The sequence below is a fragment of the Bos taurus genome, chromosome 6 (assembly GCF_002263795.3).
Source record: "Bos taurus isolate L1 Dominette 01449 registration number 42190680 breed Hereford chromosome 6, ARS-UCD2.0, whole genome shotgun sequence".
In the NCBI taxonomy this organism is placed as follows: domain Eukaryota; kingdom Metazoa; phylum Chordata; class Mammalia; order Artiodactyla; family Bovidae; genus Bos; species Bos taurus.
Genome location: NC_037333.1, coordinates 58,687,377 through 58,704,373, shown reverse-complemented (window position 1 = coordinate 58,704,373; position 16,997 = coordinate 58,687,377). Strand labels below are relative to the sequence as shown.

The window sequence follows — 16,997 nt, the reverse complement described above, 5'->3', positions numbered from 1 at the left end:
CAACAAAGGAAACTATAAACAAGGTGAAAAGACAACCCTCGGAATGGAAGAAAATAATAGCAAGGGAAACAACTGATAAAGAATTAGTTTCCAAGGTATACAAGCAGTTTATACAACTCAATACCAAAAAAGCAAATAACCCAATCAAAAAGTGGGAACGGGACCTGAAGAGACATTTCTCCAAAGAAGACATACCGATGGCTAACAAGCACATGAAAAGATGCTCAACATCACTCATTATCAGAGAAATGCCAATCAAAACTACAATGAGATACCACCTCACAGTAGTCATAATGAAAGTGAAAGTGAAGTCACGTCTGACTCTTTGTGACCCCATGGACTGTAGCCCACCAGGCTCCTCCATCCATGGAATTTTCAGGCAAGAGTACTGGGGTGGGTTGCCATTTCCTTCTCCAGGGGATCTTCCTGACCCAGGGATTGAACCCAGGTCTCCCGCATTGCAGGCAGATGCTTTACCATCTGACCCACCACGGAAGCCCAGTCAGAATGGCCATCAACAAAAAGTCTACAAACAATAAATGTTGGAGAGGGTGTGAAGAAAAGGGAACACTCTTGCATTGTTGGTGAGAATGTAAACTGATAAAGCCATTATGGAAGATGATATGGAGACTCCTTAAAAAGCTAGGAATAAAACCACCATATGACCTAGCAATCCCACTCCAAGGCATATACCCTGAGGAAATCAAAACTGAAAAAGACACATGTACCCCAATATTCACTGCAGCTCTATTTATAACAGCTAGAACACAGAAGCAACCTAGATGTCCATTGACAGATGAATGGATAAAGAAGTGGTGGTACATATATACAGTGGAATACTGCTGCTGCTACTGCTAAGTCACTTCAGTCGTGTTCAACTCTGTGTGACCCCATAGATGGCAGCCCATCGGGCTCCCCCGTCCCTGGGATTCTCCAGGCAAGAACACTGGAGTGAGTTGCCATTTCCTTCTCCAATGCATGACAGTGAAAAGTGAAAGTGAAGTTGCTCAGTCGTGTCCGACCCTCAGCGACCCCATGGACTGCAGCCCTCCAGGCTCCTCCGTCCATGGGATTTTCCAGGCAAGAGTACTGGAGTGGGGTGCCACTGCCTTCTCCGACAATGGAATACTACTCAGCCATAAAAAGGAACACATTTGAATCTGTTCTAATGAGGTGGATGAAACTAGAGCCCATTATACACAGTGAAGTAAGTCAGAAAGAGAAATATAAATATCATATACTGACACATATATATGGAATCTGAAGAGATGGCACTGATGAATTTATTTTCAGGACGGCAATGGAGAAACAGACATAGAGAACAGACCTATGGACAAGGTGGGAGGAGAGGAAGAAGAGGAGATGTATGGAGAGAGTAACATAGAAATTTACAATACCATGTGTAAAACAGATAACCAATGGGGATTTGCTGTAAGATTCAGGGAACGCAAACAGGGGCTCTGTGACAGGCTGAAGGGTTGGGTGGGAAGGGAGATGGGAGGGAGGTCTGGGAGGAAGGGGACATGGGTATACCTATGGCTGATTCTTGTTGATATATGACAGAAAACCACAAAATTCTGTAAAGCAATTATCCTTCAATTAAAAAATTAGAAAAAAATTTTGGCCACACTGCACAGCACGTGGAATCTTAGTTCCCCCAGAATAGATTGAACTGGTATCCTCTGCATTGGAAGCACAGAGTCTTAACCACTGGACCACCAGGGAAGTCATTAATGACTTTTTTTTTTTTAACTTTACAATATTGTATTAGTTTTGCCAAATATCGAAATGAATCCACCACAGGTATACATGTGTTCCCCATCCTGAACCCTCCTCCCTCCTCCCTCCCCATACCATCCCTCTGGGCCGGCCCAGTGCACCAGCCCCAAGCATCCAGTATCGTGCATCGAACCTGGACTGGCGACTCGTTTCATACATGATATTATACATGTTTCAATGCCATTCTCCCAAATCTTCCCACCCTCTCCCTCTCCCACAGAGTCCATAAGACTGTTCTATACATCAGTGTCTCTTTTGCTGTCTCGTACACAGGGTTATTGTTACCATCTTTCTAAATTCCATATATATGCATTAGTATACTGTATTGGTGTTTTTCTTTCTGGCTTACTTCACTCTGTACAATAGGCTCCAGTTTCATCCACCTCATTAGAACTGATTCAAATGTATTCTTTTTTAATGGCTGAGTAATACTCCATTGTGTATATGTACCATAGCTTTCTTATCCATTCATCTGCTGATGGACATCTAGGTTGCTTCCATGTCCTGGCTATTATAAACAGTGCTGCGATGAACATTGGGGTACACGTGTCTCTTTCCCTTCTGGTTTCCTCAGTGTGTATGCCCAGCAGTGGGACTGCTGGATCATAAGGCAGTTCTATTTCCAGTTTTTTAAGGAATCTCCACACTGTTCTCCATAGTGGCTCTACTAGTTTGCATTCCCACCAACAGTGTAAGAGAGTTCCCTTTTCTCCACACCCTCTCCAGCATTTATTGCTTGTAGACTTTTGGATCACAGCCATTCTGACTGGCGTGAAATGGTACCTCATAGTGGCTTTGATTTGCATTTCTCTGATAATGAGTGATGTTGAGCATCCTTTCATGTGTTTGTTAGCCATCTGTATGTCTTCTTTGGAGAAATGTCTATTTAGTTCTTTGGCCCATTTTTTGATTGGGTCATTTATTTTCCTGGAGTTGAGCTGTAGGAGTTGCTTGTATATTTTTGATATTAGTTGTTTGTCAGTTGCTTCATTTGCTATTATTTTCTCCCATTCTAAAGGCTGCCTTTTCACCTTGCTAATAGTTTCCTTTGTTGTGCAGAAGCTTTTAAGGTTAATTAGGCCCCATTTGTTTATTTGTGCTTTTATTTCCAATATTCTGGGAGGTGGGTCATAGAGGATCCTGCTGTGATGTATGTCGGTGAGTGTTTTGCCTATGTTCTCCTCTAGGAGTTTTATAGTTTCTGGTCTTATGTTTAGATCTTTAATCCATTTTGAGTTTATTTTTGTGTATGGTGTTAGAAAGTGTTCTAGTTTCATTCTTTTACAAGTGGTTGACCAGTTTTCCCAGCACCACTTGTTAAAGAGATTGTCTTTAATCCATTGTATATTCTTGCCTCATTTGTCAAAGATAAGGTGTCCATATGTGCGTGGATTTATCTCTGGGCTTTCTATTTTGTTCCATTGATCTATATTTCTGTCTTTGTGCCAGTACCCATTAATGACTCTTTTAATGACCCCTCAGTCATAGAGAATGGAAACATTCTCTGCCTTCTCTCATAATGTAGGGAGAGAGAATAACTTCACCTTGGAACACTGCATTCCCCACAAAGGGCAACTTCCACTTATTCTGTCTTCCCCTTCTGAGGAAGGGGATAATGGTGAGGGTAGCATTGATTTTCCTAACTGGTACCTCTCACTGGATCCAGTGGGGAAGGGAGAGATTCCAAAAGCTGATGTTTTCTCAAACATGAGTGTGTTATCTTTAGCTGTATATCCTTAGCTCTGAGCTCAAAAACAGGATCTCATTCTACTTAAGATGAAGAATCCCTGATATAAACAATAATATGGGTTGGACTCCTTTCCAATGCTGTTTCATATAATTAGCAGTGTAAGTGCCTCATTTCTGGTAGTGACTCTCAAATATATGTATAAGACAAATTTTACAAATTTCAGTATTGGTTGGATTTTTTAATAGTTTAGTCATTACTTTTAACAAACCATTTTCACATATACTGTGCCACTTAATTGTCTGGGCTATCGCTGATCCACAATCCTATCCAGAGATTACACTGGAAAATTCCAGAGTACCCCGGATTCCTAGTTAACTTTCCAATTACCTTTCCTCCTCAAAGTGCATAGCCTCCTTTCCAGACCCACAAGAATTCTAGTCAGAGCTGATTCTAGATTAAAACCTGTTTTAGGAAAGAATACCTTTTCATCAATTTTATTCCCCCATTAATTTGGCACGTAGATTATTTCTAACAATTGCATTTGGAATCTGTCTTGGGATTTTTGTACTCTCTGCATATCTACCATTATTTGTCTTTGTTACAATATAAGAAAAACATATATCTTAGAATTTAAGGTGTATATATTGATAGTTGGTTTCTGCTACTAAGGGAAAGTTAAATAAGTAGCCCATGGAAGGGGCCCTGTGTACCCCTCCATGATTCTATTTCCTCCTCCTTTTAATTCTTACAACCTTGTCTAGTATGCCATTTGGATTGTGACTGAAGCTAAAATAAAAGTCTGTGGATTTCCTCGTAATAGATAATGTAATGGTTAGGAATAGGATAGAAGCACTTAAAATCCTCCTGTATTTTGACAGTTTCCTTCAAAATTCACAATCCTAAACATCACATTAGGAGAAATAATATCCTGATCGCAGAAGGTGATATATCTTTTAGATAAACTTTAGAGAAAGACTGAAATACATTTATGACAGTTTAGGTGGAGATTGAGGAATAAAAATAGACATAGCATAATGAATTCCAGAACTCAATTATCTCCTTGTGTGTGTGTGTCTGTATAACATGCTCCAGAGGATGAAATAAGCAATATCTTCTAAAAAAAGAAATGTTTAGGGCACTTGGCAGTCATACAGAAGCTATCACAGCTGCTTTTCCACATTTATTATTAAACATTATCCCCAAGGTCAGAACTCAGTTTGCCTTTTATTTTCTTCACACTAAATATCTTTCTTTCTTCCCATAAAGTTTCTAATGTCTTCCTTATTTTCCCTCACTTGGTCCCCTTCTTCAATTTTTATTACATAAATTCTTGAAAAATCATTCTATTACTTTCTTAAAAATTGGTACAGAGAATATTGTCAATATATCAATTGTTATATAGCAAAAAATAAATATGTAGAATGTTTCACTTTGAAGTTTTAAATTATGAAAATACTACTCACATTCTCTATCTTCAGGAAATAGTAAGATAGCAGTGAAATTGTAAACTCTTCAAAATATAGGAGTAATTTAATTTATTCCTATAAAAGTGAACATACTTTCTCAAGATCTATTTCTCCCAAATTTGTGTAAGTAACTTCAACTGGCTAACAGTGAGGGTTTTACCCCAAATAATAAAATGGCTTTAACTGCCTCATTAACTCTCAAAAAACTTGAGAAGCATTGTTGACCAAAATTAATTCCAAATAAATTGTTTAAATATAATAAATAATTGAAAAGTTAGAAGAAATTTGAATGAAATATTTATTAAATGTTTGGATCTGAATGTTCTTTGTAGCCCTCAGGATTTTCATATTCATAAATGTGCCCCTAGAGCCAAAGACACAGTAGGCATTCCACATATACCTGCTGAACTGAAGATAACCAGATAACCTTGTAGGTTTCAAAGTAAAAAAAAAAAAAAAAAAACTGTCTCAAAGGAAAATAGGAAACAATTGACTAAATTTTTAAAATTTAATTTTAGTATATTAAAATTATAATTAATAAAATGAAAGATAGTGAACTGAAAGAATATTTGAAGCAAATAGGAGAGATGAAGAGTAGAAAAAAAAGAGTAGAAATCTTTATTAAAAAGCTATTCCATTTATAAGAGCATCAAAAAGAATAAAATATTTAGGAATATACTTAACCAAGGAGGTGAAAAACTAATACACTGAAAACTAGAAAACACTGCTGAAAGAAATTAAATACACAAACAAATGGAAAGATATTCTGTGTTTACAGATTGGAAGATCTTATATTATTAAGATATCAATACTATCCAGTGATAGTACAGATCAATGCAATCCCTATCAAAATCTCAATGACACTTTTTTTGCAGAAATAGAAAAATTTATCCTAAAACTCAGATGGAATCTCCAGAGACCCTGACTAGCCAAACGAATCTTAAAAGTGAAAAGAACAAAGTTGTAAGTCTCACGTTTCCTGATTTCAAAACTTATGGTAGTCAAAATAATGTGGTACTGACATAAAGATGGATATATATACACAAATGTAATAGAATGGAGAACCTAGGGAAAAAACTCACATATATAATAAAATAACTTCTTGACATGGGTGCCAAGATCTTTCAATGGGGAAAGAATAGTTTTTTTTTTAACAAATGCTGGGAAAAATGAATATCCAATGCAAAAGAGTGAAGTCCAACCCTTACCCTACAGTATACATAAAAATTAGGTGAAAATTGATTAAAGACCTAAATGTTATAGCTAAAAACTATAAAAAGATCTTAGAAGAAAACAGGTGAAAAGCTTCATGACTTTGGATTTGGCAATAATTTCTTGGATATGACACTAAAAACACAGGCAACAAAAGAAAAAATAAATTGTACTTCATAAAAATAAAAGATAAACTGAACTTCATCAAAACTAAAAACTTCTGCATAAAGGACATTATCAAAGAGTGAAAAGGAAAGTCACAGAATCAGAGAAAATATCATAAATCATACACCTGATAAAGGATTAATATGCAGAACACATAAAGAACTCCTACAACTTAACAAAAAAAACCCCACCCAATTAAAAAATGGGCAAAGGACTTTAGTAATCCATTCTCTGAAGAAGGTATACAAATTGATAACTAGAATATGAAAAGATACTCAACATCACTAATTATCAGGGAAATACAAATCAAGACTATATTGCAACAGCAACTCACACACATTAGGATGGCTAATATTGAAAAAAAAAAAAAGTTATAAGTGTTGGTGAGGATGTGGGGAAACTGAAATCCTCATGCACTCACTAGAAAAGACCCTGATGCTGGGAAAGATTGAGGGCAGGAGGAGAAGGGGATGAGAGGGCTGGATGGCATCACCGAGTCAATGGACATGAGTTTGAGCAAACTTGGGGAGATTGTGACAGACAGGGAAGCCTGACGTGCTGCAGTCCATGGATCACAAAGAGGTGGACACGACTTAGCAACTGAACAGCAACAACATCATGCACTGTTGGTGGGAATGTAAAATGATGCAGCCACTGTGAAACGGTTCCTCAAAAAATTAAACCTAGAATAACCATATGATCCAGCAATTTCCCTTCTGGGTATATACCCAAAAGAATTGAAAGGAGGGACTTGAACTTTATTTGTACACCCGTGTCCACAACAGTGTTATACACAGTAGCCAAAATATAGAAGCAAGCTAAGTTTTCATCAACAGATGAAAGAATAAACAAATATGGTGTGTGTATATATACACACACAACATGGATGACCTTACTTTATGCTAAGCGAAATACATTAGTCATAAAAGGATAAATATTAAACAAGTCCACTTACTTGAAGTACTAAAAATAGTCAAATTTACAGAGATTGTAAGTAGAATGGTGGTTTCCATGGAATGAGATGAAGGGATAATGGAGAGTTAAGAGTATAATAGGCACGGAGTTTTAATAGGTAAATAAGAAAATGTTCACAAGATAGATGTTGGTAATAGTTGTACAACAAGATGGATGTATTTAATACCACAGAACTGTACCCTTAAAAATGGTTAAAATGGTAAATGTTAAGTTATATACATATTTAACCAGTTAACAGCTGACTTGTGGCCACTCAAGTTCATATGTTGAAGCCCTAACCCCCATTGCGACTATGTGGAAATAGGATCTTTAAGGGGGTGTGTTTTATAATGCGTTAGTCACTCAGTCGTGTCCGACTCTTTGCTTTCCTATGGACTGTAGCCTGCCAGGCTTCTCTGTCCATGGAATTCTCTAGGCAAGAATACTGGAGTGGATTGCTATTCCCTCCTCCAGGGAAACTTCCCAACCCAGGGATCGAACTTTGGTCTCCTTCCTCACAGGAATATTCTTTACCGTTTGAGCTACAGGGGAAATCTCCCTTTAAGTGGGTAAATGAGGTTAAATGAGGTCATAAGGACAAGCCCTAATCCAATAGGAATAATGTCCTTATAAGAAAAGAAAGACACACCAGAACTGCCTCCACACAGAGTAAAGGCCATGTGAGAACAAAGCAAGATGGTCATCTGCAAGCCAGATCTTGATCTTCCGGATTTCCTACCTCCAGAACTTCAAGAAAATAAATTTCTGTTGTTTAAGACATCTAGTCTGTCCTATTCGGTTATGAGAGCCTGAGTAGCCTAACATAACCACAGCTTTTTTTTTTTTTTTTAAGAAAAAACTCACTAATGATGTTTTGAACTGCAAAAATAATGCATTGATATGAAAAAATTCAAACTATACAAAGGGTAAAAAATCATAAGGGAGACTCTCATACCCCCCACCCCAGAATAACCAATGCCAATAGTTATAAGAATATCTATCAGAATACTTTATGAATACATGGGGCATATATATTTGAATTACAAACACTTTCTACTTCTAATGCAAAAATCAAAGTAGGTCTGGATCAGAAAAGGAAGATAAAAAAAAAAAAAAAAGGAAGATATCTTCAAGTTTGTTAATGCCTAAAACATAATTTTACATATTCATACATTCTACTACCATTGTACATTTAGATTATTTCTAGATTTTTTTTCCATCATAAAATGTTAATAACTTCCTTATAGTCATTTAAAATTATTTCCATCCTCATATTTTTTAGATCCTAACATACAATGTAACATTATCTTTTCCATTACCATTGTTCACATAGGTTATTTCCTTATTTTTTGCCCATCATATTAATACAAATTCACATCTTTATAACTTTACTCTTTTTAAAACTATTTCATTAGTTTCCCAGTAATGAAAATTGGTCAATGGACATGATACTTCTACAGAACTTGATATATATTGCCAGCTGATTTCCAAAATGTACCTGCCAACTTACTGTCAGCAGTGCTAACAGTACCAATATTAGATAGTCATATTTAAAAATATCTCCCTCTCTGCTAAAAAAAAAAGCAAAAAACCCCCCAAAAACTCCCAAAGTATTTGTAGTTAAAAAAGGAAATCTTAACTTGTATTTTTTATTACTACTGAGATTGAAGATTTTCAAATAACTATTAAGTCATTTGTGTCTTTTTGTGTGTAACTCATACTCTTTATCCATACACATATTAGAGGCATTAATATCTTTCTTAGTGATTTGTGTGAGTCCTTCATATATTACATTACCCTTTCATTTATCAACATTTATTCCAAATATTTCCCAGACTGTTTTGTCTTTTAATTATATATGTCCATTCAACAAATATTTATTCATTATGTTCTAAGTACTGTGGTGGGAATTCTATGTTGCTTTTTAAATTACTTTATATGGAGAATTATACACATACTTTTTGACTCTTCCACTGCTTAGTTTTCAAAGGTTGAACTTAGGGCAAAAACCCACGTATGATCCTGTCTCACTGTTCGTGTCAGGGCTGGTCCTTTCTATCTCTCATGAGATTGCAAGCAGACGTTAAGCAAGGGTGCAGTAATCTGATGCTAGACTGGGGATGCAGGATGAGCCCAGTCAAGGCGGTTCACTCACACAGCTGGTAAACTGATGAGGCTGTTGGTGGAGGCTTTTGTTTCTCTCCACCTGGGCATCTTCAAATATAGGTCTGCTTGAGTGGAGTGTCATGGAACCTTGCTTCCTCGAGAGCAAGCAATCCAAGACAATGAGGTGGAAAGCTGCAATCAATGCCTTTATGACCTAGCCTTAGAAGTCACACACCTTCAACTGTATTTTACAGGTCAGAGCAGCCCTTTTTCAATAGACTGAAAGAATCTTATTTCCAGAGTTGAGAATCACTAATCACTGGGGATTATCTTGAAAGCTAGCTATGAAAGATCCCAACATCTTGATTTTCCTGTAATTTACTTTATAAAGCAAATACTGATAATTTTTCAATGTTTTGTACCATTCCAATTTTGTAGCATACTGCTCTCAAACACAGCTGTACTTTCAAACACATGTGTGCACATGGGCGCACTCAAGCATGAGACTTTGTTCCACAGAATGAAGCTCCACAGATTAAAGACCCTGTGTTACAGTCAGCCTCTGAACTTCATTAAGTCACATTAGAACTTCTGTGAACTTCATTAGATACCACTTAAAACTCTCTGAATTTGAGTAAACAGAGTTCAAGATGCAAAGTTTAAGAAGCTTGACTTCTACCTACTTGTAATGTTAATTAACTTTGAAACACTTCGTGAGTTTTACCAGAAACCTTTCATTTTCTAGACATTTTTACCTGTGTTCCCACTTTAATTAAAAAGCTCTTGCCCTTAACGATTTACCCATCTTTAGCTAGAACACGATTTTCTAAGTCCACATGCCATTTTACGAATGTTTTATTTTAAAGTCACAGCAATTATTTCTACATCAGATCAGATCAGTCGCTCAGTCGTGTCCAACTCTTTGCAACCCCACGAATCACAGGACGCCAGGCCTCCCTGTCCATCACCAACTCCCGGAGTTCACTCAGACTCACATCCATCGAGACAGTGATGCCATCCAGTCATTTCATCCTCTGTTGTCCCCTTCTCCTCTTGCCCCCAATCCCTCCCAGCATCAGAGTCTTTTCCAATGAGTCAACTCTTCACATGAGGTGGCCAAAGTACTGGAGTTTCAGCTTTAGCATCATTCCTTCCAAAGAAATCCCAGGGCTGATCTCCTTCAGAATGGACTGGTTGGATCTCCTTGCAGTCCAAGGGACTCTCAAGAGTCTTCTCCAACACCACAGTTCAAAAGCATCAATTCTTCGGCACTCTTCACAGCCTTCTTCACAGTCCAATTCTCACATCCATACACGACCACAGGAAAAACCATAGCCTTGACTAGATGGACCTTTGTTGGCAAAGTAATGTCTCTGCTTTTGAATATGCTATCTAGGTTGGTCATAACTTTCCTTCCAAGGAGTAAGCGTCCTCTAATTTCATGGCTGCAATCACCATCTGCAGTGATTTTGGAGCGCAGAAAAATAAAGTCTGACACTGTTTCCACTGTTTCCCCATCTATTTCCCATGAAGTGATGGGACCAGATGCCATGATCTTCGTTTTCTGAATGTTGAGCTTTAAGCCAACTTTTTCACTCTCCACTTTCACTTTCATCAAGAGGCTTTTGAGTTCCTCTTCCCTTTCTGCCATAAGGGTGGTGTCATCTGCATATCTGAGGTTATTGATATTTCTCCCGGCAATCTTGATTCCAGCTTGTGTTTCTTCCAGTCCAGCGTTTCTCATGATGTGCTCTGCGTATAAGTTAAATAAGCAGGGTGACAGTATACAGCCTTGACGGACTCCTTTTCCTATTTGGAACCAGTCTGTTGTTCCATGTCCAGTTCGAACTGTTGCTTCCTGACCTGCATACAGATTTCTCAAGAGGCAGATCAGGTGGTCTGGTATTCCCATCTCTTCCAGAATTTTCCACAGTCTATTGTGATCCACACAGTCAAAGGCTTTGGCATAGTCAATAAAGCAGAAATAGATGTTTTTCTGGAACTCTCTTGCTTTTTCCATGATCCAGCGGATGTTGGCAATTTGATCTCTGGTTCCTCTGCCTTTTCTAAAATCAGCTTGAACATTAGGAAGTAGGAAGTTCACGGTTCACATATTGCTGAAGCCTGGCTTGGAGAATTTTGAGCATTACTTTACTAGCATGTGAGATGAGTGCAATTGTGAGGTAGTTTGAGCATTCTTTGGCATTGCCTTTCTTTGGAAAGAAATAACCTATTTCTACATAGGTTATTCTAAAAGAAGTCAAGGCACAAGGAGATTGGGCGAAATAAGCAGCCTGTCATTCCCAAACGACTGTCCTTGGGTCTTGCCTCCAGCTTAGGCCCAGGCCAGTCCCCCACGCCTGTTAGCTCACATGCTCTAGAGCTGTGCTGTCCCATATAGTGACACTAGCCACACCCAGCACTTGAGCCCTGCTCTAAGTGCAAATTTACATCCACTTTTGAAGACTTAGTATGAGGTAAACATGAACATCTCATTAATAATTTTTACATTGATTGTATGTTGAAACTATATTTTGGATGCATGCTTGCTAAGTTGCTTCAGTTGTGTTGGACTCTTTGGGACCCTATTGGCTGTAGCCCGCCAGGCTCCTCTCCGTGGGATTCTCCAGCCAAGAATATTGGAATGGGTTGCCATGGCCTCCTCCAGGGGACCTCCTGGACTCAGGGATCCAACCCGCCTCTCTTAAGTTTCCTACATTGGCAGGTGGGTTCTTATCACTGAGCCACCTGGGAAGCCCCATATTTTGGATAAATTAGGTTAAATAAGTGAAGTTGCTCAGTCGTGTCCGACTCTTTGTGACCCCATGGACTGTAGACTACCAGGCTTCTTTGTCCATGGGATTTTCCAGGCAAGAATACTGGAGTGGGTTGCCATTTCCTTCTCCAGGAGATCTTCCCGACCCAGGGATTGAACCCGGGTATCCCGCATTGTAGGCAGACGCTTTACCGTCTGAGCCACCAGGGAAGTACTATTGAAAAAAAAAAAAAAAAGCAGCTCTCGCAGATTATACTAATTTCGCTGAAAGTGACTCAGCTAGTTGAGGTGATAAACCAGACACTGAGGTAGAAGTCCAGGTTAGGCGAAAAGGTCAACTCAGAATAAGGAAGGCAGTTTCTTACAGCTTTCACCTCTCCTGCACGATAGGCAAATAAGCACCTCTGTGAAATCTTTGGAACTCACACTTTCATTTAAACACTAGTCTCGCTTTAAAGTCGGTCCATTTATGGACCTAAGAAAACAGAGTAGCCCGAAGTTTTCCCAAAGTGGGAAACCTCTCGGGCCCGTTGTTCAGTGGGGAGACTAAGAAGGCCAGAATGAGAGAGTAGGAAGCATCACCTTGGTTTAGAAGAAATGAGGTTCTCACACCATAAGTATTTCAATCCCAAAGGTCAAAGCAACAAAGGTTTGAGCTGACTGCCTAACAACAGCTTTCCTCTCCCAGTTCCCCATTATCGCTCTATCAGTCCCACATTCCCTTTAACACTCCTCTTGAACTGAATTTAGCCAGCTTTCCGAGTGCAGTTTGCCTCCGGGACAGGGGATCAATAACTGCCACGTCTGTCATACTTTTGTATATATAAGACCAAACCTCGATCTCCAGTTTTCACCTGAGCCTAAGTGATCCAAAACAATCTCTACAAGTCTCATCAGACACCACCTTGCGCCCCCACTTACCACTACCCCCGCTATTCTAAAGACTCCAGCTGAGGAAAGCCATCAGCTTGGGCACCACTACCCCCGCTATTCTCAAGACTCCAGCTGAGGAAAGCCATCAGCTTCGGCAAAGGGAGACACACTGCAGAGGACGTCCACGACACACGAAACAGAACCTACGCAGACCACTTCAACAAACGCGGGGCCTCGCCCTCTCCATCACACAACGCTGCGCCCCACCCCTCCCAACCGGAACTGCAACTCCGGTGCTCCGCGCCCCCTCGAACCGCGTGACGCTCGCGGCCGCCCCGCCCCTCCGGACCCACTGGGCAGGCGCGGGGCGCGCGCATGCTCGGCAGGCCGGCTGCCTGGGTCTTGAGCCGCTGCAATCTGTTGCGCCTCCGCCCGCGGGAGCCGGCAGATCCGGGTCTCGTGGCTTAGAGTGACGTGGTCAGTCGAATCAAAACAGAGGAGGGGAGGAAGCCGGCGGCCAGGAGCGGCGGCGGCAGCGGCTTCCCGAGCAGCCGCAGCGTTCCGGAAGCTCCAGGCGGTCTTTCTGCCGAGGCTTAGTCCGGGCCCCCAACCTCCCCGCCCCGTCGGTTGTTGTCTGGGCGGGTGAGTGTCTCCCATTTCTCCCACCGCCGTTTGCCGGCCCACCTTTCCCTCGCCCCGATTTTTCCTGGGGGCTCTGGCGGGCTGCGGCGGCTGCGGCAGTGCGGGGCTGCTTCTCGGGCTCAAGGGGTCCCCGACCGGGCTGGCGACTGTGCATCGGGAGAAGCCCGCTGCTGTCGAGCCCGCGTTCTTCGGCGAAGAGTGGGGCGAAGAGCCTGAGATTTGGCTTTCTCTGCAGGAGACCAGAGTCGGGACTTGGCAGGGAAGTGGACGGTAGCCACGGGTGGTTTTATTTTTAGGGCAAGCAGTCAACTCGGGTGGAGGCGTATAATGGAGTAAAAAGAAGAGTGAGTGAGTCGTAGCTGGAAGGAATCCCTCACAAACCTTGCAATCTTCACTAAATCATTTACCTCTGTTTCTCAGCCCTTGCCGGGTCTGATGTAGTCACCGGTATGCGTCCTTTGTTGTGATTGATGAGACTAGAAAGCTGCCATCCGGAAAGCGGGAGCTTTTAGCCCTTATTGTGTTGTGAATTTAAAGGAATCCCTTTTTCTGTTTGTTCAGTACGTGGAACCAGAGCTGACAGTAAAGAGGTGGTACCCTTTATTGTAACAGATAAAGTGCGATAAACTGGTTACCGGAGTACCTGAAGTCCCGTGTTACCATTAGAGCCAGTTTTCCGAAGTGTCTGTTCGCGTGTGTATTAGGATTTTAGCCACAGTGATGTTCTTTAGCCGGAGAGAGTCAATAGGGTGTTTTCAGTTGCCCTAGTTCACAGAAGCGAGGATGTGGCCTTAGGAGAATGTCTTGGCTTTGCATAGAGAAAGTCGGATGAGCTTCCTGCACGTAATACCCGCGTTTAAAGAGATCTTCCAGTTACTGTGTTTTGTCGGAAACCGTTGGCAGCGTAGAATAACTTGGACGGCGTCAGCCCTTCCAGGGGAAGTCCTGAGACCCTTAGGAGGTGTTCTCACTGCCGAGTCTGTGGAGCCTGCAGAGGGTTTGTGTTCCCTTCCACTTTAGATGACCCGCCACGCAGATTCCTCTGGGGTAGCCTGCTTCGAGCCCTGCCACCCTCCGCGCCTTTCCACCGCATGAATGAGACCAGAAGACCAAACCTCTGTTTTGTCCTTAGTTTTTTTAAAGTTTTTTTTTTTTTTTTCCTCCAGAGAATTCATTAATTGAGGTGTTTCTTTAGCAAACGGCAAGAAAGAAAAAGAGCTATGTATTAAATTGATTGTCATATATCAAATCCAGGAAGAGATCTTAGGAATTTGAACTACTCCCTTGAAGGGTATATTATGTCCTTGTGTGGTATAAAATGGACCTCTTCCTAGCAAATTTCTTCCTTCAGCGTGTGCAATCGAGATCGTTTTTTCTTAATACCACAGTTGGAATGCCGCTGATCGAAACAAATGAAATTATGTTTTCTTGAAGTTCTTTCTCTTTTTTTTATTTTTTAAGCTAATCTATACCTAAATAATTTTGTTTATATGAAATAATTTGTGATAATTGGAGAAAATGTTGATTAAAGCAGATAAGTGAAAAAAAGAAGAAATAAGTCATCAGTATTCTTGCCATCCAGAGACCACCAGAATGTCAGCAGTGGTTTATATCCTTCCAGACTTTTTTGCATTTAGATATTTTATACAAAAATGGTATCATACCTCATGTTCTTCTGTAACCTACTTTTTCATATTTTTTTCACTTCGTTTTTGAGTAACACATTACAATTTTAATAGATACTCTTGGACCTTAACTTTTATAGAGTATTCGCTGTATGTTTGCCAAACCATAATGATTAAAATCATAGTTTTAAAAGATTTCCTCTCAAATCTCTCATGATGATATTATAAGATTTATGAAATCAGTATGCACTGTGTGACAAACTAAGACTTTGCTTGTTTAACTCTTGGCAAAACAGGCACAGAATAGCCTGAGTTAACACTGTGGAAGTTTGAAAAGCTTTTGGTCACTTGGTGATTTGATTTAGGTAAGGGTTTAGTTCTGTGCCATAGCTCCTGTATGTCCCAAATGTTGACCAGCTGGCAAGGCCTCCGGCAGTAAGGTCCTATAAGATTTTACTTTATACACTTAGTATGCTTTATGAACACTGAGTCTTGGATGTGTGCCTGTTTAGTCCAGTGCTTTATCAGTGGTGCCAAAAGAGAAGTGAGGTTCCCCGTACCTCAGCTTCAAAGGATAAGTACTTACTAAAGAGTATCCTAAATATACTAATAGCCCACTTGGGTCCCTTAGTCATAAACTTACCTACATGTGCCTTGAATGGTAGTGTTCAGTATGTATTCTAGATTTGTCCACTTCTTCCCCTCTCTACCGCTACCACCTTTGCCAACTCTTACTGTGTCTCACCTGGCCTACTGCAGAAACCTCTGGTCTCCCTGCTTCCACTTTGGCTTTTTATGGTGCATCCCCTTTCCCACAGCCTGAGGGATCCTTTAAAATGTCAGATCACGTCACCCCTTTGTTGAAAGTCTCTCATCACGTTCAGAATAAAATCCAACCTCTTTCTCAAGGTTTGCCAAGCAGTAGAGGTCTCGGCACTGCCTTCCTCTGTCTCACCTTGTATCCAAATGCCTTAATCAGGACCCAGGAGAATGGCAACAGCAGTTTCTTCCTGTGTTCCAGCTGCACTAGCATTGTCCTAGGGACTTGCCAGGTTTGTTCTTGCCTCGGCATTTGCACTTGCTCTTCCTTGTGGCTTCAGTCTTCTCCCAGATCTTCCTGTAGCTGATTCCATCATGTCATTCAGGTCTCAGTTCAGTCTCTTCAAGGAGATTGTTCCCACAATTATCCCACCATTCTCTCATTTTCTTTATAACATCACTATCTGGAATTTCCTTTGTTTTTATATTCTGCCTCCTATACTAGAAATTAAACTCTGGGCAAATGAGGACCTTGTCTGTCCTTTTCACTGCCAAGCAGGTGCTCAATATGATGGTTGAATGAATAAACTTGAACATATCTGTATTACTGTTGAATGCACTCTTTTTCTTATATTTAATTTTATTTATTTATTTATTGACTGCTGGGTCTTCATTGCTGCTTGGGCTTTTCTCTAGTTCTGGTGAGTGTGGCTACTCTTCATTGCAGTGGCTTCTCATTACGGTGGCTTCTCATGAAACACAGGCTGTAGGGCATGTGGGCTTCAGTAGTTGCTGCATTTGGGCTCAGTGGTTGCGGTTCCCAGGCTCTAGACCACAGGTTCAGTAGTTGTGATGCACAGGCTTAGTTGCTCTCCTGCATGTGGGATCTTCCCAGACCGAGGATCTAGCCTGTGTCTCCTGCATTGGCACATGGATTCTTTACCAGTGAG

General features: G+C 40.5%; 1 protein-coding gene across 12 annotated transcripts in view; it reads left to right on the top strand.

The window, feature by feature from the left end:
* Window positions 1-16,997, top strand: part of SMIM14 (small integral membrane protein 14) — a 144,576-nt gene that overhangs the window by 69,942 nt on the left and 57,637 nt on the right. For 10 of the 12 annotated variants that reach the window (XM_005207893.5, XM_059887651.1, XM_059887653.1 and 7 more), the window contains exon 1: window positions 13,441-13,663. The exons of 1 other annotated variant lie outside the window; for it this stretch is intronic. The gene's annotated coding sequence lies outside the window, so the exon portion shown is untranslated. 12 annotated transcript variants of the gene reach the window in all.